The following is a 25,794-nucleotide window of genomic DNA, read 5'->3' on the forward strand; positions in this document are numbered from 1 at the left end:
CGTAGTCAACCATGAGAACCAACGTGTCGGTACGTCTTCTCGCTGCCATTTTCACATTGATCTGGTACTACAAATGTTGGTGACTAATTATCATCGTCTGCTAACGCATCTTAATTTAATTCTGCTTCAGGGGTTTTCTACTGTGGCGAGCCTGTTCCTGTGACGCAGCTGCGGAAGTTGTCGGCAGACTTCACCCACAATACAAACACAAAGTTTGACTTCCACAAGGAGAATCTCTAATTATACATGTGTACCTAATGGAAGAACCTGTCTATGTGTGGTCTACTTCATAATAAGGTAGAGAAATAGTAATACATGTTTTTATTTGGAGCGGTTTAGACACTTTGGCAGTGTTCGGAATCGCTCCGCTCTGCAACTCAGCTCCCGGAGCGGGCGGCGCTGTAGTTGAAACTCAGGGAGCTGCACTTTCCTCGCTCCCAAGATTCCTGGAATGGGTGGGTTTCCGAACAGGGCCTTTATCACGAGATCTCGATTAATGAATGAATGGCGAAACTGGTGATGCTTTCGGCTTGCTCTGCTCTAGGCCCCAGCTCCAAAAATATCACATCTGAAAATCAACTCGGACAAACAAATCACATCTAAAAATCACCTTGAGCGTGGGAGGTCGAACAAGCGGTGGTTTGCGAATCAAAATAACTAAAGTACAGAGCAGTATACTATTCTCCATCATAATTGTACTTCTTCCAAGGGAATTACATTACCACAAGAATGTTGTAAGACTAACTGACTAAAGAACGTAATGTGCAAATAAAACTGCAGCAAGGTGGCCGGTCTGGAGTTTCTAAGATGAACGAGACATTTTTCTGGGCGGGAGTGCATCAACGTAGCAAGGACGGTAGGGGAATGCATGGTCAATGTCTCTAGCTTGTTGGTGATGTTTCTCAGGATAAATGTAACCTCCTAGGTACTGCATCCCAGAAGTGTGGAGATGATATGTCCCCACCGTCTCGCTAAATTTGAGAAGAAGCGCATCCTTGTATGGATGGAATCCGACAATACTGCAGCCAAACTCCCAAAGGTCTTCGTCTGGAATTGTAATGTTATCATAGTCAATGAAGTTGTGCTCGTCCGAGTTCCATGAGTAGTCGGAACCGTCTCTATTCTCCAATTCCTCCTGATCACCGTCCTCGTCCTCGTCCTCGGAATCGTCATCATCATCATCCACATTGCTATCGTGTTCCTCTTTCTCTTCACCTTGTGCCTCATCATCATGATTGTCATCATCATCATCATCAACATAGCTATCTTGTTCTTCCTGCTTTTCACCTTGTGTGTCATCATCATTATCTTCTCGTTCAACCTCTTCATCTTGTGCCTCGTCATAGTTATCTTCGTCCTCTTCCTCTCCACCATCCTCGTAGTCTCTGGTCCCATCATCGCAATCATCATTGATTTTCTCATTGTTGCCATGTTCGAATAGGCTGATTAAGTCTTTGTTGCTTTCAGCCACTTCCCATGTCATCCTTGGTTCCATCCTTGGTTGACTGTTCAGATATTTCATCATACGGTCATGCGCTTTGAGGTCGGCACGGTGAGCCAATGTCCATCCCAGCTGATCATCGGCTAACTCCATTAGATCCCATACTTCAAGCAACAAATCTTTGACCACGGCATAGCGGATCCCTCTATTGCAGCTCCCTAAGTACCTTGTTGGCAGTGCCCATTGATACAATCTCTCGTGGTCACAAGGATGCCCTGGAAGCTGAACCATCTGGTATGTCCCCTCCGAGCAACGCAGGATCATGAGGACACCACTATGGCAGTGCACGTAGAGTGAGACATGCCAGTACTCGGCAGACCACCACATACGCTGGTCCTTACAGCGCGGTGTGGTCACCACATCGTAGAGGTTTCCTGAGGCGCAGCGCCCTGGCGTGAACTTCCGGCTCTGCCACTGGCCTGTCCGTGAAGAGAACACCAACACGTGGAATACATTCTGCTTGGGCACCTTTGGGTTGGGCTGGCTCGCAAAACCGGCTGGCTCTTTCTTTGATTCAGAGAATGGTTCATCTTCTCCAAACAAGTTCGGTAGCCACGTGTCCTCCCAATCGATCCAGCACGGGCATGGTCGACATTTGGCGCGTGGCCACTTATCTTCCTCGTCGTTGCGATCTAGCTTTTCTGTGGGAAAGAAGAACACCTCGTGGTGCCGCGACACGGCCGGGTCAAAGGCGAGGAACATGCCCTCGACGCTGCACGGCCAGCGCGTTGGCGGACATGGCAGGCGGGCATACCGCGACGTGGCTGGGTTGCACACGTAGGGAATCATGTTAGGATTGAACGAGCGCTTCCCCGTGACGAGGAGCAAGCCGTTGCAGTGCTGCTTTACATGGCAATCCCAATGGTCCCAGAAGAGACGCCGGTAGCCCGGCACGTGGGCGTCGCCCGACGGCGGCGGGCCGAAGAAGGCGAAGTCCGGGTCGTAGCCGTGGTAGGTGGCGAAGACGCCGGGGAACTCGCGCGGGAAGACCTGCGGGAGGAGGAGGGTGTGGGTGTGAGCGCCCACGAGGTCGCGCCACGCGCGGCAGACGCACCGGGACACGGCGAGGGCGCGGCCAGGGAGGCGCCTGAGGATTTCGAGGAGGAGGTCGCCGGGGAGGGCTACGCCGTTGCCGTCCATCACGCCGACCGGGTCGCACGTGAAACTCGTGGTGGCCGGCAGGGGCGGAGCTAGGAGTGGGCCAAGCCCCTACAGTGTAGCTACAGTACCAAACATGCTATAATTAACGAAGTAATTTTTTCCCACGCCCCAGGCCCAGGCCCAGGCCCCCCCGGCCTGGGTGCTGGATCCGCCACTGGTGGCCGGCGCTGACACGAGGCGATCTCGGGTGCAAGGGAGAGAGGAATAATAGGATCTAGGGATCAGGTATAGTTTTTATTTTTTGAGGGATCTAGCGCTAGAGTTGTTGCAAATACAAGCGTATCGCTCAATACGAATTGTAATCGTCGTGTGCATTGCTTTTTTTTTTTTACGTTTTTGATTTGAGGCACGTAGTGGGCATAGCTGCCTTGTATACGACCGTCTCGCCCGCTGAAAAAACGGGAGCTCTTTTTCTTTTAGGAAGACCATCATGTCTAGCTTTATTAAAAATTAAACAGGGATTACATAGTTCATAAAGTTTGGAACTAGGCAGCCCGGAGGCTCCCCCATCCAACTACTGGAAATCTTATTACAAAAACCATGATTAGCTAGCACATGTGCCGCTTGATTAGAAGAATGATAACAATGTTTAAATTTGACCTTTCCGATTGACGAAGACACGTCCACACATTCCGCAAAGATCGCCGCCGCAGCATCCCACCATCTTGTCTGTCTAGTACAGTAATCAATTACCATTAAGGAGTCAGACTCAGCTTCCACTCGAGGGAACCCCAGAGAGTTTGCAAATATTAGTCCATCACGCATAGCCAAAGCCTCCATTGTCACCACATCTGCTGCGTAAGGTATAAACCGATATTGTGCCGCCAAAAAATTACCATTACTGTCTCTAAGAATAGCTGCAATGGCTCCTGCACCCTCATCCATATGGAAAGAGGCATCCACGTTTAGCTTCACAAACTTGGGTTCTGGCTTGCTCCATTTATGTTCATGTACAACGCGAATTTTTAAGTTGGCTTGATGAAAATTGTTTGCAATTGCCAGGACCGAAATAGGCCATCTCGAGGGAGGTGGCGGTGATCCATCATGGGTGAGCTCACGGCGCACCCACCATAAGTACCAAGCCCCAACCGCTATCACATGTTTTACATCCAAATTAGGCTTTATAGGGATTGGTCTGGAGTCTGCTAGGATCAGGTGTTCGAGTATGATTGAACCAGAGCGATCAATTAACTTCGCTTCTTCAACAATATCCAGGATACCCAGTCGGAGCCACAATTCCTTTGCATGTGTACAGTCAAAAAGCAGATGGCGTACATCTTCTGCGTCCTGGTGACAAATCGGACATGAGCCATTGGTACCCACATGTCTATTAGTGAGTATGGATCTTAGGGGGGTAATTCCATGAAGTGCACGCCAGCAAAAAATCTGAATCTTACGCGGAACCTGCAGTTTCCACAGTGTAGGCCATACTTCCAGTAAGTTTGATCCAGCTGGGCGTGCCAATACATTTGCATGCGCCTGAAAAGATTGAATCCATTGTAAGCGGTACGCCGAACGAACTGAAAAAATACCCCTCCGATCTAGGTTCCAGGCAATAAAATTATCAAATGCATTGTGATTAATTGGGATTTGCATGATCCTTCTAGCGTCGACAGGATTAAAAATAGAACAGATCAGGGGCTCGTCCCATGCTCCTGTATGAGGGTCAATGAGATCACTGACGACCGAGAGAATAGTTTGACCTCGGTTTGAGATAACCTTCCTATCCGGGCTGGCTGGCACCCAGGAATCACTCCATATATTCACATTCTCTCCAGTTCCGATGTGCCATATATATCCCAACTTAAAAGTTTCTAACCCCTTCATAATACTTTGCCATGTAAATGATGCTCCGCTTTTCAGTGTTGCTTGGAGTAAATTTACATTTGGATAATATTTTGCTTTCAAAACTCGAGCACAAAGAGAATCTGGATTGGTGATAAGTCGCCAACATTGTTTCGAGAGCATTGCCAAATTGAAAGAATGGAGGTCCCTAAAGCCCATCCCACCTTCATTTTTTGGACAGCAAAGTTTCCACCAAGTGTACCAATGCATCCTTTTATGTTCCTCATCATCCCCCCACCAAAACTGAGCAATCAAATCAGTGATCTCTTTGCAAATCCCTTTAGGTATACTGAAGACTGACATGGCAAAAATTGAGATTGCTTGAGCTACAGATTTAATAAGAATTTCCTTGCCACCAGTGGACAATTGTTTCTCCATCCATCCTTGTAGCCTTTCTTTAATTCTTTCACAAAAGTGCCTAAAACAGTCACTTCTATCTGCTCCCACCATCGCCGGAAGCCGGAGATACTTGTCAGGTAAAGCTTCAGTGTCAATGTTTAACTGCTGGCAAATTTCAGTCCTAGATATGACAGGAGTGTTTGGACTGAAAAAGACACTAGATTTCGACAAACTCACAAATTGTCCCGACAGTAGGTCTCTAGAACATGCTGTAAGGAAGCTGCATTTAAAGTATCTGCTTTCATTAGACTCAAAGAATCATCAGCGAATAAACAGGCATGATACTGACGGTGTGTTTCTGCACACTCTGATTCCTTCTATGCCAACGGCTTCTTCTTCATACTGCAATAGACTAGAAAGACCTTCCGCACATAAGAGGAACAAGTAAGGGGAGATGGGGCCCCCCTGTCTAATACCCCTAGTAGGAGTAAAAGAATCCGTCTCTTGAGAATTAAACCTCACTTTATACCTGACAGAGCTTACACAAGCCATCATCATCTCAATCCAATGTTCATGAAATCCCAAAGCAGCCATCATATCATGTAAAAAAGACCATTCCACCCTGTCATAAGCTTTATGCATGTCCAATTTTACCGCACATAGATCAGTTTGTCCAGCCCTCTTATTCTTGATTTTATGAACACATTCATATGCTATCAGAATATTGTCAGTAATCATCCTTCCTGGTACGAAAGCACTTTGTGTATGCGAGATAATCTCAAGGAGGATATTTTTCAGACGTGACGTTGGAGATAATTTTATAAAGAACATTACAGAGGCTTATGGGGCGAAATTGAGTTACCAGTTCTGGCGTATCAATCTTCGGGATCATAACGATTGTTGTATCATTCCACTCAGCCGGAATCTTCCTAGAATTGATAGCAAGAAGGACCTCCTGTGTTATATCATCCCCCAAAATATGCCAGTATTTCTTAAAGAATATGGCATGAAGACCATCCGGGCCAGGAGCCTTTAAGTCTCCAATACGAAACACAGCTTTTTTCACATCATCCGCAGTATAAGGCGCCAACAGGAAGTTATTCATTTGTGTAGTGACCTTGCTTTGCACTTTTTGTAAGACACTAGGATCCGTGTGCTGTACTTCAGAAGTAAATAGATGAGTAAAATAGTCATGAATATGTGAGTTTAACTCCGGTATACCTTCCAACCAGTTAACTCCCGCATCTTTAAGTTTCTTGACAAAATTCCTCTTCCTTCTAGCAGATGCAAAGGCTTGGAAAAAACCAGTATTGCGATCGCCACTCGTCAGCCACGTAGCCCTGGAATATTGCATAGCCTGGATTTCTTCTAATTCTAATAGATACTCAATCAGCTCCGCCAGTTCTTTCTTCTTAGCATCGGCTTCATCATTCATTGGGCCGGCCATCACATTCTCCAGGTCCCTTTGAGCTTTACGTAACCTTTTCTTTGGTTTCTTCATGACGCGCTGGTCCCAATCATGAAACTCTGCATGCATTTTATTTAGCTTTCCGTATATGCTAGTCAAGCCTGGATCTGCTTCAACTCTTGACCAAGCCTCCAGAACTGTATCATTAAAGCTTTTTTCACGTAACCATCTCGCCTCAAATCTCCTCGCATGTACATCATTCACTACGGGTACAGTCTGAACGTAATACTCTGTGTCCACGACCAGAGGTCGATGATCCGAGTGATTATATTCCATATTTTGCAGAGCTGCATGGGGGAATCTCTCGAAGTTTTTTTAGACAATCTCACGAAGTTTTTTTAAAAAAAACGGGAGCTCCTGTTCGGTGCTTCAGGCGCTGATAGCTTTTTTTAGACAATCTCATGAAGTTTTTTTTTAGGATTCATGAAGTTTTATTAATAAACCTCATAATGATTAGGGCAAAAGGAAGTCCATCAGGCTGGCCTAACAAAGATAACGCATGCTTCACTAAATTGTGAGCTTCCCCATGAAACTTCTAAATTCATGAAATATATTACATCAAATACAAACATCAGAATGTTGCTTGATCTCCTCAATAATTGGCCCATATGTAGCAACATCTTCCTGCTTAATTTCATCGACAACCACCTTGCAATCAGAGGCGACATGCATATGCTTCAAGTTGGGATCCTCTGCCAGATCGAGGGCCTCTCGTACAGCTAGTGCTTGGAGTGTAGTTGGATCGTTGATTCTGTTAAACACAACGCCGAGGCTCCCACGAAAGCTCTTATGGCGCCCACTGCTCGATATCTTCAGGCTCTATCAAAACCGCTGCATCAACGTTTACTTTAGAGGTAAATTCCCTGGGGCGCTGTCCATCCTGTAGTTCAAGAAACACTTGCAACTGGGCTAGATATTGAAGGCTTAGTTCACCTAAGTAGGATGTTATGAATCGGTTTATAGCCTGAGGGCTTTGAAAAATGCCTTCACGGAGAGATTTTCTTCATGCTGCCAAATTGCCCACAGGGTAACTACTAATCTGATGAACTCATATATGCCTCCAATGCCGAAAGGAGTAGTTGGCGCTCGCTAGATCGGGGCGTGTGCCGCGGCCCAACAGGGCACCTCTCCCTCTCATGCCCACCTGCTCGCTCACAAGCCCCTAAATAAAAACTCGCTCATTCTATGAGGTTTTTTTTGTTCAGTATTTCCTAGTGAACATTTTTTTTCAAGAACGCTCATTAAGAAAGAGGAGAGAGTTTAATTACAAGTTGGCTTTTAACTAGTTGGTCGTTGACTTTTCGATAATTATTTTTAAAAATAGTAATTTAAGAAGTTCGCAAAAAAATCAAAATGTCCACTGGGTTCAAAGAAAGTTCACCAATTTTGAAAAAAAATCACAAATTCCAAAAAGTTCATTGGTTTAAAAAAACATCTAAAAATGGGAAAAAAGTTCAGCAATTTCAAAAGTTTATTGATTTTGAAAAAAAACCACAAATTTGGAAAAGTTCATTCTTTTTTTAAAAAATTCATCGATTTTGAAAAGAGTTCATTGATTTTTCAGAAAAGTTCACCCATTTGAGAAATAGTTCATGAATTTGATAAAAAATGTTCATCATTTTTTAAAGTTTGCCAATTTTGACGAAATTTTTCGCAAATTTGAAATTTTTTCATCATTTTGAAAATAATTAATGAATTTTAAAAAGTTCAGCATTTAAGAAAGTAAAAAGAAAAGAAAAAGAAAGAAAAATAAAAATAAATAGGAAATAGTGCACTTTTCCAGTGTTGTATTTTAACAATTATAAAAAACGTATCTTGCACATGAGCACATGAAAAGCATTGAGGTAGGAAGAAAAAACGCAGACCCGAACGACATCTCCAAGAAGAAAACCGGCACCCGCGGGCGGCGTCGTCATCATTGCTGGCCGGAGCCAACCAGGGAATTATCCCAATCTGGATCCCTACAACCCGATCCACCCACAAACTGGTGACTGGCTAGCTAGCCAGCACAGCCAAGTCTGGTGAGGTTGGAGCGGACCTAGACAAAACAGTAGGCAACGGCCAAAACGGCACCATCAGCCGTCAGAGCATCGTTGCCATGGCACGACCCCGCCAATGGTCCGCCCGCCGCCCAATCCGACCTCGGGCAGCCCGTTGGCCCCATCGGATGGGGAAGCCTCATCAAACGAACCACCGCCCCTGATCCATGGATCGCAGCCGCTGCACATGCGATGAGCAGTCGGAGAAAGGCCCCGCCGGAGTACGCATATCTTAGTCAAGGCGCTCGCTCTTCCACAAAGGGAGAAGGGGGGGGGGGGGAAGGTGTGGCAGGACGAGGTGGCGGCAGATGAGGGATCCGGCAGTGTTAGGTGGCAGCGGCGCTAGATTACGAGTGTTGGGTCAGACAAACTCAAACATATATGCTTGTGTGCATCATATTTCACATGCTCTGCTCCACCCTAGCTGCCTTGCATCAATTTTAATGAAGACAGAGGACAGAGGTTTCAACCTTCTTTTCAAAAAGAAAAAGAAAAAAAAAGGTGCTCACATGGCTCTACTCCACTCTAGCCAAAACCGGCAAAGCACGGGATTTCTTCAACATGGGTTCACCTCCCATCTCATCTCACACAAGCCAGTACGTACGTGCACGTAAGAGATACTGCCCGGTTCCTGCTCATAGCCATCACCTTTCCCATCCCACACGTCACTTAGCAAGTGCCATATGTAGAAGTGCGTGTTTTAGCCAATGCAATCAAAAAACCGATCTGATGAAAAAGACTAGGCATCACATTATACGTCAACACTCCCCTAACGTGTGGCTCCCTCAGACCTAAGCGTGGACCGAAAGTGGGCTGTAATTTAATTACAGACAGCCGGGTCTTGAACTCAAGACCTCTTGACTCCGATACCATCTAAAAGTGTGTGCTCTAGCCAATGTAACCAAAAAAACCGATCTGATGAAAGAGACTAGGCAACACATTATACGTCAACACTATAGATTCTACCCGGCCGGATAGTCAGGAAGTCTGCATCGATTGGTTTCTCCACCTCACCTCTCCGCAGAGCACAACCCAGGCAGGGGATCGATGAATTGCATAGTCACTAGTAGAAAACAGGGCTTTGGTCCAGGCCGGGTCAGCCCATTAGTCCCGGTTCAGTCCAGAACCGGGACCAATGTGGGCATTGGACCCGGTTCGTGAGCCCAGGGGGCCGGCCGGGCCACGTGGGCCATTGGTCTCGGTTGGTGGGATGAATCGGGACCAATGTGCCTCGTTCCTGGCCCACCACCATTGGTCCCGGTTGGTGGCTTGAACCGGGACCAAAGGCTCCCCTTTAGTCCCGGCTCATGTCACCAACCGGGATCAATGAGGTGCCTATATATACCCCTCGCTCGCGAGCAGAGCACCCCGGTGCTCTGTTTTTCTCTGGCCGAGGGGGAGAGGGCTTGGTGGTGCTCTAGCTCACCTCCTATGCACATAAGGTGTTCGATGGAATGCCCGAGCCACACTACTTAAACTTTCTCCTCTCCAAGCTCGACCTCCAAGCTCCATTTTCATAATATTTGTCTAGGTTTAGCGGTCCGTCACGCCCCGTCCCCGTCTTCACCGCCGTCGATCACCCGCGCCGAGCTCATCGCCGGCACCACCGTGGTGAACCTCTTGTTCTTATCTTCTTTCTGAAAGGAAAAATATTCTTACTTGTATGTTTACATAGATACTTGTATTATTTTCTTACTTTTATTATTGCATCTTATATAGTGCGATGGTTTTGGTATCCGCCCCCGTCGGCCCTCGTCCTGTCTATGATTCGGATGTGGTATATATATTATCTTTATAACTATTGGTTCATTTATTGTTTATGAAAATTATGCCGACCAACGTGACATAGATTTTATTTATGTAGGATGTATGTGAACCGGAAATGCCAACCGACCCTATTGTCGAGAGGTTAAATTTAGTTGAAGAAGAAAACAATTTGTTGAAGGAAAAAATAAAAAAAATGAGGAGGAGAAGATGATATTGGAGTTGCATGTTGCGGATGTCGTCGATGATCACAAGATCAAGATGGATGCAATGCGCTTGAAGATTAGAAAGATTAGAAAAAATGCCATTCATACCGAGGCTTGGTATCATTATGCCGTTGGATCAATTGTTACCTTGGTTGCGATTATGATCGCATTTGTTTTCGCATTGAAATGTTTTACATAGTTTTAATGTATGGTTTAATTAATTTGATGCTCTGGAGAGCTATATGTTGTTAGATGAGAACTATGTATGCACTTTGGTTTTAATGTGATGATGAACATCTATTAATTTGGACACTTAATTATATATAATGCACGCAGATGAACCGGCAATGGATGTACGGTGACAGACACACCCGCGAGTACATTAAGGGCGTGCATGAGTTTCTCGATGCGGCTGAGGCAAACAAGCAGAATGGTTTTATGTGTTGTCCATGCACTGAATGTGGGAATACGAGGTCTTACTCTAACCGGAAAATCCTTCACTCCCACCTGCTTTACAAGGGTTTCATGCCACACTATAATGTTTGGACGAGGCACGGAGAAATAGGGGTTATGATGGAAGACGGCGAAGAAGAAGAGTACGATGACAACTATGTGCCCCCTGAATACGGTGATGCTGCAACGGGGGGAGCTGGTGAAGATCAAGAGGAACCAGACGATGTGCCCAATGATGCTGCAACGGGTGAAGCTGCTGAAGATCAAGAGGAACCAAACGATGTGCCCGATGATGATGATCTCCGCCGGGTCATTGTCGATGCAAGGACGCAATGCGAAAGTCAAAAGGAGAAGCTGAAGTTCGATCGCATGTTATATGATCACAAAAAAAGGTTATACCCCAATTGCGAAGATGGCAACACAAAGCTCGGTACCGTACTGGAATTGCTGCAGTGGAAGGCAGAGAATGCTGTGGCTGACAAAGGATTTGAGAAGCTACTGAAAATATTGAAGAAGAAGCTTCCAAAGGATAACGAATTGCCCGACAGTACATACGCAGCAAAGAAGGTCGTATGCCCTCTAGGATTGGAGGTGGAGAAGATACATGCATGCCCTAATGACTGCATCCTCTACCGTGGTGCATACAAGGATCTGAACGCATGCCCGGTATGTGGTGCATTGCGGTATAAGATCAGAAGAGATGACCCTGGTGATGTTGACGGCGAGCCCCTCAGGAAGAGGGTTCCTGCGAAGGTAATGTGGTATGCTCCTATAATACCACGGTTGAAACGTCTGTTCAGAAACGAAGAGCATGCCAAGTTGATGCGATGGCACAGTGAGAACCGAAAGAAAGATGGGAAGTTGAGAGCACCCGCTGACGGGTCGCAGTGGAGAAAAATCGAGAGAAAGTACTGGGATGAGTTCGCAAAGGACCCAAGGAATGTATGGTTTGCTTTAAGCGCGGATGACATTAATCCTTTCAGGGAGCAGAGCAGCAATCACAGCACCTGGCCCGTGACTCTATGTATGTATAACCTTCCTCCTTGGATGTGCATGAAGCGGAAGTTCATTATGATGCTAGCTCTCATCCAAGGCCCTAAGCAACCCGGCAACGAAATTGATGTGTACCTAAGGCCATTAGTTGAAGAACTTTTACAGCTGTGGAATGGAAATGGTGTACGTACGTGGGATGAGCACAGACAGGAGGAATTTAACCTTAAGGCGTTGTTGTTCGTGACCATCAACGATTGGCCCGCTCTCAGTAACCTTTCAGGACAGACAAACAAATGATACCACGCATGCACGCACTGTTTAGATGACACTGAAAGTATATACCCGGACAAATGCAGGAAGAATGTGTACCTGGGCCATCGTCGATTTCTTCCGACCAACCATCAATGTCGAAAGAAAGGCAAGCATTTCAAAGGCGAGGCAGATAACCGGAAGAAGCCCGCCATGCGCACCGGTGATCACGTGCTTGCTATGGTCAATGATTTACACTACGTAATCTTTGGAAAGGGTCCCGGTGGACTAGCTGTTCCGAATGACGCTGAGGGACACGCACCCATGTGAAAGAAGAAATCTATATTTTGGGACCTACCCTACTGGAAAGACCTAGAGGTCCGCTCCTCAATCGATGTGATGCACGTGACGAAGAACCTTTGCGTGAACCTGCTAGGCTTCTTGGGCGTGTATGGGAAGACAAAAGATACACCTGAGGCAAGGGAGGACCTGCAACGTTTGCACGAAAAAGACGGCATGCCTCCGAAGCAGTATAAAGGTCCTGCCAGCTACGCTCTTATGAAAGAAGAGAAAGAAATCTTCTTTGAATGCCTACTCAATATGAAGGTCACGACTGGCTTCTCGTCGAATATAAAGGGAATAATAAATATGCCAGAGAAAAAGTTTCAGAACCTAAAGTCTCATGACTGCCACGTGATTATGACGCAACTGCTTCCGGTTGCACTGAGGGGGCTTCTACCGGAAAACGTCCGATTAGCCATTGTGAAGCTATGTGCATTCCTCAATGCAATCTCTCAGAAGGTGATCGATCCAGAAATAGTACCAAGGCTAAGGAGTGATGTGGCGCAATGTCTTGTTAGTTTCGAGCTGGTGTTCCCACCATCCTTCTTCAATACCATGACGCACGTCCTAGTTCATCTAGTCGACGAGATTGTCATCCTGGGGCCCGTATTTCTACACAATATGTTCCCCTTTGAGAGGTTCATGGGAGTCCTAAAGAAATATGTCCGTAACCGCGCTAGGCCAGAAGGAAGCATCTCCATGGGCCATCAAACAGAGGATGTTATCAGGTTTTGTGTTGACTTCATTCCTGGCCTTAAGAAGATAGGTCTCCCTAAATCGCGGTATGAGGGGAGACTGACTGGAAAAGGCACTCTTGGAAGAGACTCAATAATATGTAGGGACGGATATTCTTGGTCTCAAGCAAACTACACAGTTCTACAGAACTCTACCTTGGTGACCCCGTATGTCGTTGAACACAAGAACAGTCAGCGCTCCAAACACCCGGAGCAGTGCGACGACTGGATTACATGTGAACACATCAGGACTTTCAGCAGTTGGTTGGAAACACGTCTCAGAGGTGACAACACTGTTTGTGATGAGTTGTACTTGTTGTCCCGGGGACCATCTTTGACTGTATTGACTTACAAAGGTTACTGAGATAAATGGGAATACATTTCACACGATCGCCCAAGATCAAAAAAGCACCAACCAAAACAGCGGTGTCCGCTTTGATGCAGCAACTGAGAGCGGAAAGGACACATATTATGGTTACATAGTGGACATATGGGAACTTGACTACGGACCTGATTTTAGGGTCCCTTTGTTGAAGTGCAAATGGGTCAATCTGTTAGGCGGCGGGGTACAGGTAGACCCACAGTACGGAATGACAACAGTGGATCTGAAAAATCTTGGGTACACTGACGAACCGTTCGTCCTAGCCAATGATGTGGCACAGGTTATCTATGTGAAGGACATGTCTACCAAACCGAGAAAAAGAAAAGATAAGGAAGCGAATACATCATACGATGAGCCAAAGCGCCACATAGTTCTTTTAAGAAAAAGGGACATCCTGGGAGTGGACGGCAAGACAGACATGTCTGAAAATTATGAAAAGTTTCATGAAATTCCTCCCTTCAATGTCAAGGCTGACCCAAGCATCCTGATAAACAATGAAGATTATCCATGGTTACGGCGCAATAAGCAAATGACACAAGCGAAGAAAAAGTGAAGACTTTCTCCCGCAACTGTTATGATGATACCATGCCAACTTTGTAACACACGAACATGCTACCATTGTCTGTTTTGTACATGCACATGCTATGTGGGTGAAATTATGATACCATCCCAACTTTCAACTTTTTCAGAGTTCATTTGAAATGCTTTCATGCCTTATGGTTCGGCCCTCATAATACCATGACCATTAGTCCCTGGCCCATGCCAACTTTCAACTTTCTACTTTCAACTTTCTAAAACTAATGGCACTAACAGAAAGTTTATAATTTTGCTCCTCGCCCCTAGCCCATGACCATTAGTCCCGGTTTGTGCCACAAACCAGGACTAAAGGGTTGGTCCTCGTTGCGGGCAGAGTTTAGTCCCACCTCGCCAACCGAAGGGGGCTCACACCGGTTTATAAGCCCTTCCCTCTCTGCCTTGTTGAGCTCCTCTCGAAGTGAAAATAGATGCCCTAATAGAGAAAAGTTTAACTTAATTTCATAGTGAATTTCTCTGAAATTCATAGAAATTTACTAGGAATTTAGGTTGAATTTTCTCTATAAGCGCATCTATTCTCATTTTTTTAGTAAGTTAATCACAAACTTGTGATTCAAACAATTTTCAAAGAATTCAAATTTTAACTATTCAAATTTGAAAACTAATGGCACTAACAGAAAGTTTATAATTTTTCTAAAACTAATGGCACTAACAGAAAGTTTATAATTTTGCTAACCTAAAAGCAAACAGAATTAAAAATTAAAGCAAAAAACAAAAGAAAATAAATAATGCAAAAAACAAATAAAAAAACAGGAAAAAAAACTATTTTATAGTAAAGTTAATCACAAAATAAAATAAATAAAGCAACAAAGAAAACAGAAAAACTAAAAAAGTGTTTTCAAATTTTAAAACTAATGGCACTAGCAGAAAGTTTATAATTTTTCTAAAACTAAAAGCAAAAAGAATAAAAAATAAAGCAAAAAATAAAAGAAAATAAATAATGCAGAGAACAAAACAAAAAAACTGGAAAAAAATAGCAACAATAAGTATTTTGTTGTAAGTAGAAACAAAGTAAAATAAATAAAGCAACAGAAAGTTTATAATTTTGCTGACCTAAAAGCAAAACGAATTAAAAAATAAAGCAAAAAACAAAATAAAATAAATAATACAGAAAACAAAACAAAAAAACTGGAAAAAAATAAAAATAGCAACAATAAGTATTTTGTTGTAAGTAGAAACAAAATAAAATAAATAAAGCAACAAAGAAAACAAAAAAAACAAAAAAACAAAAAGTGCCACCTACTGGGCACCCACGGCCTGAATACGACTAGAAACCCTACCACGGGCCAGGATTCAGGCCTGCAGGAGGCCCAGTAGGCCCACAGGCACACATTGCACGGTTAGGCCTGAAAGCTTGCTTTAGAGAGGAGCTCGAGAGGGAAGGCGCACCGCACCTTATAAACAGGTGCGGCTCCCTCTCAACTAGCGAGGTGGGACTAAACCTTTGGGCGCGGGGCAACACAAGGCCTTTGGTCCCGGTTGGTGGCACCAACCGGGACTAAAGGCCGCCGCTTCCCGCCCTTTGGGCTGCTGAAAAGAGGCCTTTGGTCCCGGTTGCTGGCACCAACCGGGACTAAAGGGGGAATTAGTCCCGGTTTAAGCCACCAACCGGGACTAAAGCTTGGACTATATAACAAACACTTGTGAAAATTTTCAGTTTGCATCGCCAGTTCCCCCCTCCCCCGCCGACGACGCCGTCAGGCTGCTCCACCTCGCCGTCTACGCCGCCGCCGCCAACGTCGTCGCCTCCACGAGCCCGCGCCGTCCTCATCGCCGGCATCCCCGAGCCCACCGTCCTCGTCGTCCCCGTCGCTGCGTGCCTCCCCGAGACCACCCCTCCTCGTCCCTGTCGCTGGCCGCGCACCATCCCCGTCACCGCGTGCCGCCCCGAGCCCGCCGTCCTCGTCGCCGGACTCCTGCCATCGCCCCCCCCCTCGAAGTGAGCCCCCCCTTTCCCATGGTCCCGATCGAGTGCGGCCCTTGCTCTCTGCCCCTGCTCCATGGTCGCCGCCGGCCCCGACGCATTGAAGAGCAGAAGGAGAGGAGAAGGAGAGGAGAAGGAGTGGAGCAGCAGCAAACTTTTCTGAAATTTCTGAATTTTTTTACAGATATGAACAGTGCATATAGAGGGTGTTTGATCAAATGCTAGATGTCTTTGGGCATTTTTAGGATTTATGATATTTTTTGCGGTGAGGTACTGATGCAAGACAAAGGTGATGGCAAAATTTCAGAATTTTTTGATTGGTTTAGAATAGGTTTTCAGCAAGGAATTTGAATCTGGTTCAAATTTCATTTGAATGAAATTCAAAAAATTTAAACTATGGATCAGAAGGTTTTTGGTGAAATGGAGTGTGGGTACTGTCATGAAGTTGGAGTAATTTTTGTGGTTGTAAAAGAGTTAGGAAAATTTAGAATGTGCTAAATATGTCAAAAATGTTCTTTTGTTCATACAAAGTTTTTTGTTCATAGAAAGTTTTTTGTTCATAGGCAGAAAGTTTTTATATATGACTATGGATATATGAGCAATGATGATCCATGGATGTATGCATTGATATATATGAGAAACAATGTTTCATAGAATATTTACCAAGTATATATGTATTTTTGTTCATAGCATTTTTCCCATTTATATATGTATGTGGCTATAGATGGATATATATGAGAGGTTTCCTAGTGTCAAAGTATTGAAGAAATCCATGGCTTCATCATTAGCCGGAAGTAACCAGGGCATGACGAAGTCCTCCAAAGTTATTTTGGAATGGTGTCCCGGATAGGATAATTTGCCTTTTTGTATGAATTTCAGCAAAGGCCTTCCAAATAACGATATTTGGAAGGTTCTTGATGAACTTTGTACCAAAAAGCGAATTATCCTATCTAGGACTCCGTTCCAAAATAACTTTGGAGAGCTTCGTACCATCATGCACCTGTTACTTTCGCCTAATGATGAAGACATGGTTTTGTTGAATCCTTTGACACTAGGCAACCTCCCGACCCCTCGGTGATCCTCTCGAACATGAGAGGAAGAAGAGGATCGCCGAGGGGTCGAGGGTTCCAGGGTCGTCAAGGGTTCGAGGGGTCGAGGATCGCCGAGGGGTCGAGAGAGGTTTCCTAGTGTCAAAGTAGTGAAGAAATCCATGGCTTCATCATTAGCCGGAAGTAACCAGGGCATGACGAAGTCCTCCAAAGTTATTTTGGAATGGTGTCCCGGATAGGATAATTTTCCTTTTTGTATGAATTTCAGCAAATGCATTCCAAATAACGATATTTGGAAGGTTCTTGCTGAACTTTGTACCAAAAGGCGAATTATCCTATCTAGGACTCCGTTCCAAAATAACTTTGGAGAGCTTCGTACCATCATGCACCTGTTACTTTCGCCTAATGATGAAGACATGGTTTTGTTGAATCCTTTGACACTAGGCAACCTCCCGACCCCTCGGCGATCCTCTCGAACATGAGAGGAAGAAGAGGATCGCCGAGGGGTCGAGGGTTCCAGGGTCGTCGAGGGTTCGAGGGGTCGAGGATCGCCGAGGGGTCGAGTGAGGTTTCCTAGTGTCAAAGTATTGAAGAAATCCATGGCTTCATCATTAGCCGGAAGTAACCAGGGCATGACGAAGTCCTCCAAAGTTATTTTGGAATGGTGTCCCGGATAGGATAATTTGCCTTTTTGTATGAATTTCAGCAAAGGCCTTCCAAATAATGATATTTGGAAGGTTCTTGCTGAACTTTGTACCAAACAGCAAATTATCCTATCTAGGACTCCGTTCCAAAATAACTTTGGAGAGCTTCGTACCATCATGCACCTGTTACTTTCGCCTAATGATGAAGACATGGTTTTGTTGAATCCTTTGACACTAGGCAACCTCCCGACCCCTCGGCGATCCTCTCGAACATGAGAGGAAGAAGAGGATAAAAAAAGAAGAGGAAGAAGAAAAAAAAAAGAGGAGAAGAAAGAATAGAGGAGTTCTTCTCCTCTATTCTTTCTTCTCCTCTTTTTTTTCTTCTTCTTCCTCTTTTTTTATCGGGAACGAGGGTCGTCGAGGGACATAGATGTAGTGTCGTCGTTGTCGATATACCCCCTCCCGATAGCTTCAACACGTGGGGGGGGGGTCGATATTACCCCCTCCTTGAAGCGTTCTCGAGGCCACCCCAAACCCTTGAAGCGTTGTCGAGGCCACCCCAAACCCTAGAGAAACAGCATCGAGGCCACTAATTAATATATATGATTCCTTACTATGATTAGGTAGCTAGTTCTATGTTTGCCACTAATATATTCATCTGTCATGTTTGAATAATAATTGCCATGTTGTAAATATTTGTAGAAACTATGGACATCGCCCGAGACGAAGCAAAAGAAGCGTTGTTGAGGGACATAATCGCAGAAGGAACTGATGTCGTCTCGTTGTTTCTCAATGACACCGATGGTCTGGAAGGAGAGGGTGAAGAAGCTGGCTACGGTGACCTAATGCCGGTGCAAGAAGAAGAACATGAGGACGGCTCCGGTGACCCAATGCCGGTGCAAGAAGGAGACCGTGATGACGGCTTCGGTGACCGAACCGAGTCCGGCCAGGTATATATATTAGTTAAGCCTGTGCTGACTAGCTAATTGATGCATTCATTGTTTTGGTATGTACACATATTAATTAAGTCTTTGTTCTTTTTTCTAGCCCTCCGGATCGAGCACAACTTCGGTAAAGAGACGAGGCCCGAAGAAAAAGTTGAGCTCGGATGAAAGGTTTGAGATCATAGCAATCGCGCCCGACGGCCAACCGATTGAACCCATCCGAACAAAGAACGCATTTGTTGCTCAATGCGGGGTTCTAGTTAGGGACAAGATCCCGATCAGCATCCAGCAATGGTTTAAGCCGGCTACAGAAGACCCTGAGGTGTCTTATGTCAATGATATGCAGAAAAATGATCTTTGGACTGAGCTGAAGTCAAATTTCACCCTACCGCCAGAGGATAATCCAGAGAACCCAGTTAAAGAGCAATTAATCAAGTCTTTTGCTCTTAAGAGGATGGCAGAACTATTTAGGAGGTGGAAGAAAGAGCTGAATAAGTTTGTCGAAAATAATGAGACACCAGAATTCAAGGGCAGATATGAGAAGATCAGAGATCACTGGCCTGCATTTGTGGCCCACAAGACATCGGAAAAGAGTAAGAAGATGTCGGCGACAAACAAGCAAAATGCTGCGAAGAAGAAGCATCACCATCGCACGGGGTCGGGTGGCTACCTCGTAGCCCGGCCTAAGTGGGCCAAGACTGAGAATGATCTGATTGATAAAGGGATCGAACCAGAGACAATTAACGGGCCAGACCGTTGCCGGACTTGGTTCTTCGGGGCTGGCAGAACCTTGGACCCTGTAACAGGGAAGTGCATTTGGACGAACGATCAACTGGACATACCAGTCAGGAAGCTTCAGCAGTATATCGAAGCAGCGCAGCAAGGGACATTCTTTCCAGACAGAGAGAACGACGAGCTCACAATGGCCCTCGGGAATCCTGAGCACCCTGGACGGACACGAGGCACGCCAGGCTCCATTCCGTGGAAGGTTGGGTTTCCGGACGCTGGCGGTTACAAATCCCATGAGAGGAGGAAAAAAGTGCAGCAGACCCAAATGCAGGCGCTGCAAGCAAGGGTACAAGCGATAGAGGAACGAGAAGCAAATCACATCAAACGTACTGCCGAAGCTTCCCCTGAAGCTACCCCGCCATCTCAGCGGAGAAGCAGCGTGGCTTCCACCGAGCTACTTCAGCCGGAGCATGCCTTGACGGCTCCTGCCAGCTATCCTGTGGATGCTATCACGGAGTCTCAAAATTGCCACCTTATGACACAATGGATGAATTTGAAGGTCAAGGAAGCTGTTGGCTCTGTTTATCCTACTGAACCCGGCGCAACTTTTCGTTGCCGGCCGATTCCAGAAGGATATGCTAGGGTGATGGTGGATGAAATAACGGAGGGATTTGAGGACCTCCAGCTTGACCACCCTACCGGTGAAGGGGAGACTAGGCTGGGGTCTGCTCTAAAGACTCCATGCCTATGGCGGAAAGAGCTCATCAACCTTCTGAACTGGACGCCTCCGCCTCCTCCTCCTCCTCCGGCAAGTCAGGGCACTCCGCCTCCTCCACCGCCTCCTCCTTCGGCGAGTCAGGGCACTCTGCCTCCTCCACCGCCTCCTCCTCTGGCGAGTGACGATCAGGGCACTCGACCGGCTCCTTCTCCAGCGCGTGGCGGCACTCCGCCTCCTTCTCCGCCCGTGCCGACGCGCCCGAGCAGCCAGCCTCCTCCTTCTCCGCCTCGTCAGCAAGGGCGGAAGAGACCTGCCGCCGCTCCGGCTGCTCCGGCGCGTCGTAGTCCTTCTCCTCCGCCTCGTAAGCAAGTAAAGAAGACAGCCGCTCCGTCTGCTCGGCCGGCGTCTAGCAGTACAGCCAGAGGCGGGAGGACATACAGATTCGGTCCTTCTCTGAAGACTCCAGAGAAGTTACCATACGAGAGGACCCCGGAGGAGAACGCCAAGATCGCACGAACCGAAGTGGATGACTGGTTTCAAGGGTTGAAAGCAAAGAGAAATCCACTTCCGGAGGAGAAGGTAGATCCGGTGAAAGCGAAGCGCACTCTGGCTGCCCTGACAAAACCACCCAAGTCTCTGCCGAAAGGAAACTATGAGCGCATTATTGGAAAGGAATTTGCCGAAGCGGAGCGGTCGGGAAGTACTGTCAGTGATCAAAGGCTGAAAGAACGATGAGCTGGGAAACAAATTGCCCAGCTCGGCGAACAAGCGAAGCAATCGTGCCCCCCGCTCAAGGTGCCTAGCCACAACGTCGCTAATGATCCGAGGATGGTGCCCAGTTATAGCAATCTTGCAGATTACCTGCCCGACGATGTACATTATGAACCCATGGAGGTGCAGATACAAAGATACGAGTACGGGAAGCCTCTCGTCAAAGATGAAAGATCTCTATCAACGATGATGCGAAGATTGCATGATTGGTACTTGAAAATCTGCAGAGACTCTGGGGGGAGGAGTACTTTGTATGTGAAAGTTAAAAAGGAGCATGACCTCGTTGGAATTGAACTGTTGCCTGTTCCATTTGAGGAGTTCTATCAGTTTTTCAATCAATTGGCCCTCGATAAAACAACGATCGCCTGCTACTGTCTGTAAGTAGTACTACTTCTGTCATTAAGTCTCTCTATATAACTCAGCTCTTTCATTGCATGTATTTACAATCATCCTCACTATATTATGCGGATTGAAGATCGCCGAATTGAAGAAAAGACAAGTCGGTGATATTGGGTTCATTAACACATATCTCATAGATGCAACTCAGGTTAAATTTCATGCCGCAGCTACCGAGGCCAACTTGCTACGATCGTTGGTAATAAATGAAAACAAAGATATAATACTCTTTCCTTACAACTTCAAGTGAGTGTTACTGTCTTGTGCGTATTCGGTTTCCCTTATATATTAGTCAAGGTTATAGTAATGTAATTGATGAGTTATGCATGCGTGTGCAATTTCCACTATATTCTCCTAGAGATTAAGCTTGAGCAGGGACTAGTAACCGTTTTAGACTCAAGACGAAAAGATCCCTAGGACTATGCAGACATGACTCAAATACTCGAGAAGTAAGTTAAATCAATCACTATCCACCATATCAGCAACTTTGTTCATTTCCTGATATATCAAGTAATTGTTTTCTTTGTCCGGCAGGGTTTGGAGAAAATTCACCAGAAAAGCTCCGGGACTGCCGAAGGAGCTGCAATTTAGACACCCGAAAGTAAATACTATAGTAGCATGTTCCGCGCATCTACTAGTCATTCAAGCGCTAGTTTCATCAATACCATTTGGCATTCTTGCTTATCAGTTTGATTGACCTCTATTTCTTGTAAAGTGGTTGTGGCAGGAATAAGGGAATGATTTCTGTGGATACTACGTTTGCGAGTCCATCCGCCACACGACCTGTGAGCGGGGCTACACTGACGAACAATATGAAGTACGTAAATAACAACATTCACAATTTTATTTTATTACCATCATTTGTGTTGAGTTTCATTCATTCATATATATATGTATTGACCCCCTTTTTTAAATTAGATGTTTCGGAAACGGGATGAACTCCTAGCACCAGCTCGCATGCGAGCAATTCAAGAGGAATTGGCGGCATTCTTTCTTGACCACATGATCCCTGAAGACGGAGAATTCTATGTGGACCCTGAGACCGTATGATTATATTTGTAAGAGATAATTATTGTATATATGTAGCCGGTAGTGTCGGATAGATATACAGAACTTGTTGTTCGACCAATCTCTCGGAGAAGGAGAGGTGGTTGATATCACTTCTCTCTGTATGCATATATGTTCATGACGATCTTCTGTTTTCTTCGTTTGCTTACTAGCTAGCTAGCGTGTCTAGTCCCCTCTATACGTATGTATAGTACGTAGCGTCGACCAAGCATGGACATAAGGGAGGACACTTCTCTCTATTAATTATAGCTAGCTAACACAATATATGAAACACCTAAATTAACCCCCCAAAACCCTCAAACCCCCTCCCCCCTTCAAAAAAAAAACAAAAACCCCAGCCACAGAAATGCTGATGCGTGGATGCCTATTGGTTCCGGTTGGTGCCACCAACCGGGACCAAAGGGTCTCCTGCCTGGGCTCCGCGCACAGGCCACCTGGAGGCCCATCTGTCCCGGTTCTGTATTGAACCGGGACTAAAGGGACATGGCATTAGTACCGACCCTTTAATCCCGGTTCCAGAACCGGGACAAAAGGCCCTTACGAACCGGGACAACAGGTCCTTTTTCTACCAGTGAGTGGGGAGCCCAGGGACATGGAGCGGCATGGCGCTGCGTCTGTCGCAGTGCTTCTTCGCCGCCGCATCTTCCTTTACCATGTGCTCCGCTTTCGGCTTCTTCAACTACAGCGCCTACTTGTACTCCCTCCGCCTACTGCTAATTTCATTCTTCGCAGATGCTACGTAACCAACTACTATTACTAGGATTGAGAGAGAGAGGACTGTGGACCTAGGGTTCTATCTGTCTAACAGAGATCGGGAGAGGCGACGAGCCAGCCAGAGGCTCACTCACACACTCCCGCGCCTCGCCCGAAGCCAGAGCTAGATTGAGCCCGCTCAGCACGCGTGAGACCTCATGAAAGCCCTATTTTTTCTATGTTTTTCTTTCATAATTTTTTGCTTATGGTTTTTGCTTTCCTTTTTTTACTTTAGTTTATACTTCCTCATGTGCTCAATATATATCTTAAAAAACACTTTACATAAATTTTTGTAACATGGTAATCATGCATTTGAAAAATGTTGTGTATAAAAAATGTTTTCAATGTATGCGAAAATGTATACAAAAAATGTACAATGTGTATGAAAAAATTACACATAAAATAATATAAGTTTTCACAAAAATAATCTTGTATTTGGAAAATGTTAAACGTGTATACAGTTTTTTCCTGCTGTATACAAAAAATGTACAACATGTATGGAAAGAATAGACACAAAAATATATTACTTTGTAAAAATGTTAATCGTGTATTTCTAAATTGTTGAACGGGTATATAAAAAATGTTCCTGATGTGTAAAAGAAAAGTTCAATGCTTATGGAAAATGTAGACATGAAAAAATATATCTTTTAAAATGCTGACGATGTATTTCCAAAATGTTAATCACCTTGGGGATCATGACCGGTGTTTGCGGTCACGATGACTGCCCAGGACGATGGACCTAGTGAGTGGATGGAAGTAGGCGTGACCGATGTCTCTGGTTTATACATTAGAGTTGATTTTCTTGTTGTAGATCTTTCTCTAGTTCTTGAGAGCCCTGGGTGCGTGAGATTTTGGTGCATGATGTCGCGAAAGAGCGATGGAGCGCGTACATGGGTGAGCTGGTCGTACGCAACAGTGGATGACTGATGGACTTACCTGGTGCGGATCGGTTAGTTACATACTCCCTCTATCCAAAATTATTCATCACGAAAATGAATAAAAATGGGTGTATTTATAACTAAAATACTGCTACATACATCCATTTCTTTGACAAATATTTTTGAACAGAGGGAGTACTAACTACTTAGATAGTGTACACATGCATGACTCCAATCCAATCCCGATCCAAATAGGCAATAGATGATTAATTAATGATCGATGCGATATACTACTACTTCCGTTTTAGTTTATTAGTCTGTTTCGTATTTTGTGTTAAATTTTGACTAGAGATTTAACTAATAAAATATTAATATATGTAATCAAAAAATTATATCGTTGGATTTGTATTTGAATATAGTTTACAATTATATTATTTTTTATAACATGCATTAACATTTTGTTAGTTAAATTTAAGGTCAAAATTTGGCATATCTCTACTTCTAATGGACGAGTTGGTGAATAGTCTCCGCGGTTTATTTTCGCTGGTTTTTTTCGTCTCTCCTCTCACCATCCCCTTCCACCCTGGTCCGCGGTTTATTTTCGCTAGTTTTTTTCGTCTCTCCTCCCACCACCCCCTCCCACCCTGGTTCATCGATTTATTTTTCTCTCCACTCTTTATTACAACCAGAACTTTCCTAACGTATAACAAATCACGGATCTAACTTCCTTAAATTATGCAAATCAATCAATTCCTAATATTGGTTCAATTTTTCTTAGGAAACAAATAATAGATTTTCAGGAAACAAATAATACATTTTAATCTAACTTTCCTAACTTATCTAAATCAATCGATTTCTCTTATTAGTGAAATTTGTTTTAGGAAACAAATAACAGACACGTCACAACTTTTCTTTCAATAAATAGTTTCTTAACATTTGCAAACTTTCCTAATCAGACACGTCACAAATGGGCAGGTACTGATGTCACGTTACCAAACAATAAAACCCCATTTGCATAAAAATCAGTTCAAAAATCCCAACTTTCCTAAATTTTTACCTTTCCCTGATAACAACCAATATTTCCTATGTTTTCCACCTATTGAAGGAAATCATCCCTCCATCGATATTAGCATTTTTTTTGAATTGAGATCTTCGGGTTATGATTTTTTTTGCGATTCTTTCCAGTTGTGACCTCTCCTTCCACTCCGGCTCCTTCTCGCATAAACACCTCCACCACAGTCAGGTGACACCGCCCCAGACCTCCTGCCTCTCCACACCTTCTCCGCCACCTCCTTCTCGTACTCCATTAACAATCCCTCCGTCACATTTGTCCACGGCGGTGTCGAGGGCATGGCGCAGCAGCGTACCAGCGGTAGAGCAGCGCATAGCAGCAGGAAGCAACACGCAGCAGGCGAGGCGAGCGGCCGATGGTGGAGGGCAGAGATGCGGCCGGCGTGGCTGAGGGGGCGGCCTGTAGAAGATGGCCACGACTGAAGGCGGCGCGAGGCAGGGGCGCGACAGCGGGGCGAGCGAAGGGATAGGCGGCAGCAGACGGGGCGAGCGCAGCCAGCGAGAGTGTAGCGCGCGGCCAGGGTGTGTGTGTCGCGCGGGGCACAGTGGTGCGGTGGCTGCGGCAAGCGCGACTGCAGCGGCGGGCGCGACCGACGCGGTGTAGCACGGGCGTGGGCATGGAGAGGGAGTGGCCCCGTGGGCGCGGAAGAAGAGCGGCAGGCTCGGGCATGGGTGTGCATAGGAGCGGGCATGTGCTACGGGGTCAATCCGAGGAGCTCGGTGGCTACCCCCGCAATGGCCATGGCGGACGGCGGTTCTCGGCCACGGCGAAATACCTA

This window comes from Triticum urartu, chromosome 6A (assembly GCF_056163025.1).
Source record: "Triticum urartu cultivar PI428250 chromosome 6A, HENAU_Tu73, whole genome shotgun sequence".
Taxonomy (NCBI): Eukaryota; Viridiplantae; Streptophyta; class Magnoliopsida; order Poales; family Poaceae; genus Triticum; species Triticum urartu.